General features: G+C 39.8%; 1 non-coding gene across 1 annotated transcript; it reads left to right on the top strand.

Annotated features, from left to right (window-relative positions):
• The first annotated feature begins 654 nt into the window (after positions 1-654).
• On the top strand, positions 655-726 carry TRNAH-GUG (transfer RNA histidin (anticodon GUG)). Its single transcript has one exon. It is a non-coding gene; the product is annotated as a tRNA-His (tRNA).
• Positions 727-4,228: the final 3,502 nt, after the last annotated feature.

The raw sequence follows: 4,228 nt of genomic DNA, 5'->3' as shown, positions 1-4,228 counted from the left end.
TGAAACATTAACTCTCAAACCTCAACAGAAATCCTTCTTGGATGACTCAGTGCTGTCGACATTTCATATTTTACTAGAAATCTTATTTTCCTACCATGTCTGTTCAAAACCTGTCCCAATGTGCCAGCTTGCCATGACAGTCCAGTGGCCAGTACTATGTACTGTGGCTATGGCAACCTTGGTTCAAGTCTGACTTACAGCAGGAGGGAAACATGTGCTTTTATGCTTCCTTTTCAACAGCTTTTGAAATAATTATGTAACTTTGAATGTCCATTCATCAGATTTTCCTCCATCACTAGGCATGGCATTGAAAAAGGAGAGAAGATTCACAGTCCGAAATTATTGTATATTTGAAGATAGACATTGCCCAAACAGAAGCCAATGAAAGATTTCCACACCAGACTGCAATTGTCAAAATGAGCAGGAATATTTTCCTGCCACCATAACATTTGTGCCTATCTTCTGCACGCGCTGCTCGATCAGCAGCATCATTTTCGGTTGGGGGATGCCCAGGTGTGCTGCAATAACAGTGGTCACCCTGTGGAGGAGGCCAGCACGTGGAACATTATAGCCAGTCCGCGCTAGGTGGCAATGCTTGCACGGCTCTGCTAGAGGGGACAGAAAACAAGGCTCTGGACATATCCTTTGTAGCTTGCCGTGATCGTATAGTGGTTAGTACTCTGCGTTGTGGCCGCAGCAACCTCGGTTCAAATCCGAGTCACGGCACAGGAGAGAGGGAACTGTTTCAGTCCTCACTTTTGGAGGCTTGGTGCTGGAGATGCATCACTGGGGACATGAGACCCACCCAAGCCCTCACTCACTCTGCAGTAACTGCTGAACTCAGCGTCTGAAGCACAGAAAAAACAGATCAGAGGAAGCAGTAACTGCACAAAAGAGTTCGGATAGCTCATTACTACATGATAGGGTCATTGACGCTCTTTGCACCATAGGATTTTTGTCTCCTTTTTGTATGATTTCAAGCAGTTCACACAGATGTTGTACTAAGGCTGTCTGGGACAACATTTTCATTGACTCCACTCTGTTAGTTTTTTAATATATCTCCTTTCTCTCTCCTGGTGAAGATTGATTTTTTCCTATGATCTGCCCCCAGGGATGAATCACCACAAAAGAAAATTCCAGAAGAATTTTTCAGGAAAGAGCTGCAAAGGATGCATGAAATTACATGCAATTAATTTCTTTATTGTGAGGCTTTTTAGTATCTTTGTTCCAAGAATGATGCACTTATGAGGCAGTAATCAATTGCAGTAAAGGAGAGACATCATGTCTAGGTCTGAAATTCGATTAAAGTCAAAGCAAGGTACTGCTGGAAATGCAGTGCCATTTTTGTGAGGAGAGGATAATGTGACTGGGAGACGTGTTAGGGACCAGTGCTTTTCCAGTAGGGAATGGTGAGGTAAGGAAGTTAGCTGAAACGCACAAGGAAAGAAATTGTCAAGAAACACTCCCAAGTGCCTACAGATAGGCACTTTATATACTCATCAAACCACGCAGCAACACTGCTTTACTTCTAATTTGTTATTAATAGAAGATACCAAAAAATGTATTCCTGAGCTTCAGATAATACGACCAATTCTGATTTCATCATTAGATAGCTATACATCTTGCTGACTGAAGTAAAATCTACTCACTTTGTCCAAATGATTTTTTCATACCTAAGCACACAGCCCAACTACAAGTCAAAAGAAAAAGCAGAGGATGAAAAAGGAGAAGGTAACAAGTATTCATTTCTGGGAAATGGCTGTATGTTTCTAACAGTTGAGGCCGGAATCTCAGAAGTTTTCCTTACTGAAGACAGTGTATGTCCTTCTGAGGTCAAACACTATTCAGGCGTCCAGACACAGGCTTCCCAGCTCCTGGCAAACTTTCTCCAGGTGTCTGTCCAGGGCTCAGTAAGGAAGCAAGGCTATCTTGAAACTATTAAGATGAAAAAGAATTGCTTTTAAAGTGGGACTTGCATAACTATGAAGACCAGCAGGGAATATTTAATTCCATTAAACTCCTTTCTCAGCAAACAAAAATAGGAAGGACAATATGGTGAAACAAAGCAGCTCAATAGCTGGCGGATCAACCTTACATCTCTGTCCGGAATTGACACTTTTGTCTCTCTGGAAGACTTCATGTTTCTCGTATGAGGCCTTCTACACTTCTTTCGCAATTGTTTTTCAGCCAAGTTAATTTCTTACACAGAAAATCTTCAAATCGTGCTTCTAAAGAGAATTTTCCATGATATGCTAGTTTTCTTACTGTTGCTTTAGCTAAATGATTCAGACTTTTCCCTCTCAAGTGTTACAGTAGAACACTAATTTACCCCATGTGGTTTCAATACAAATGCCTTCATGGTTATATCATAAAGAAGTTTGCTTTTCTGTGCCAGTACAAAGGTCAGTACACCTTCTCGCCTTCAGCTGCATGATGAATAATAGCAACAGTGCAGGTCCCAGAATAAACATAACCTACTATGCCGGATTTTACTAAAGAGTTTAGATGGACCTGCCAGCCCCAAACAATTCTGGACAGTTAATTAAGAGATTTGCTGCTCATATCAGAGAATGACCAAAAAAAAAAAAAAAAAAATTAATTATTTCAGGAGTGTGGAATCACAAGATCAAAAGTGGAATGCAGGGATCCACAAGAAAGAAATTACCAAAAATAGTGCAGTGGCTATGTTGTTGGCTCCATGCACAACTCTCAGGTGCAAGAGGCTCATAGGTGCTGGTTTAGTAGCACAGACATTGATCATGTTAACATTGCAGAGCGTGTTATAAGATAAAATTTTTGCTATATTAGCATGGAATATCAATAACTATGTTTTCAAACATTTTTAAGATATTGTGTTTTGGGATTCCTTTGGATGGAGGTTTCTTTGTGGCAAAGATATTCCTTCAAAAGGAATATCACAAAGTGTCAACTTCTGAGTTGTATTTGATGTAGAGAAAACATATACAATCTTTCTTTATAAAAGAGTGCAGGAAAAAGTTGTAACACATTGAGCACGTGAATAACTTTCACAAAGCTTTCTGAAAGAGATATTTATCAGATGTATTTGAATCTAACTCAAAGAGCTGATTTTGCTTTTGTGAAATTCCAGATCAAGAGGACCCATCTATAGAGTTTTTAGAATAAAAATTTGGGATTTTATAAATCAAGAGATATAAATCCAGGAAGGAAGGAAGGAAGGAAGGAAGGAAGGAAGGAAGGAAGGAAGGAAGGAAGGAAGGAAGGAAGGAAGGAAGGAAGGAAGGAAGGAAGGAAGGAAGGAAGGAAAGCAACATAAAATATTGTTTAGATAGTTTTGGACATTTGGTAGTTTTGGGATTTGTGCTGAACTCTTGATGAAGAAGTAAAACCAGGCCCTACTCAGTAGTTTGAAATGTAGAGCAAAAAGTTGTGGGATTCAAACCTGAGCCAAAGGTTAACCCAAAGCGATACAAGTCTAAAACTTAAAAAATTGACCACAGTCTTCACATGTGTTCCTGTGCAGCTCTCTCCACTGCTGTGAGTGACTGCCGGAGCTTTATGAACAAGAAAGACCAAAGACTGATTATGGAAAAAGCTACAGAACTGCAGCATCGCACATTGTTTATGCAGTTATGTTTACACAACAGGCTCAGGAATCTCCCTGTCTGCCAAATTTTCCCCAATTACTACCCATCCTGCAATAATACCCTGTAAACTCAGAGCTGAATTTCCAGAGGTAAAATCATCCCACCTGTGAAATGAATTCCTGGCATTCTTTGCTAAAGCACAACCAGCTATTTAAGCTTTCATGAGTTCTCTTTACCACAGAAGATCTCCTTTCAAAGAGTCTTCTTGACCACAGCCCTTTGAAAGGATTTCAGAGGGGACCTATAAAAGTTTTAATATGAGCTGCACTCCTGTAAAGAGAATGAAAAACAGAATTAATTTGATTTGATGACTGCAGATTCAAAACAGCCACTGCTTTCTATCCTGCTCAACACCTGATATGAACATCAGACAGGATACAACCAACTCTGCTGCACTCCTGAAAAATGAAGGAAGTAGAACAGACATCTACACCAGGTTCAATTAATACTTCAAAAGTTTTTCAAGTCTCTCTGTCCAGTGTTGCCTTCTTAAAAACTAGGTGTCTTTCTCCATAGCTTAAAAACTCTAATTAAAAGCTAATGTTAAAATACAGTAACAAGAAATAAATCTCTTCCCAACCATGATGCTGAATGGGTACATC

This window comes from Balearica regulorum, chromosome Z, assembly GCF_011004875.1.
Source record: "Balearica regulorum gibbericeps isolate bBalReg1 chromosome Z, bBalReg1.pri, whole genome shotgun sequence".
Taxonomy (NCBI): Eukaryota; Metazoa; Chordata; class Aves; order Gruiformes; family Gruidae; genus Balearica; species Balearica regulorum.
The sequence above is the reverse complement of the archived record's forward strand: the minus strand, read 5'-3'. Positions and strand labels throughout refer to the sequence as shown.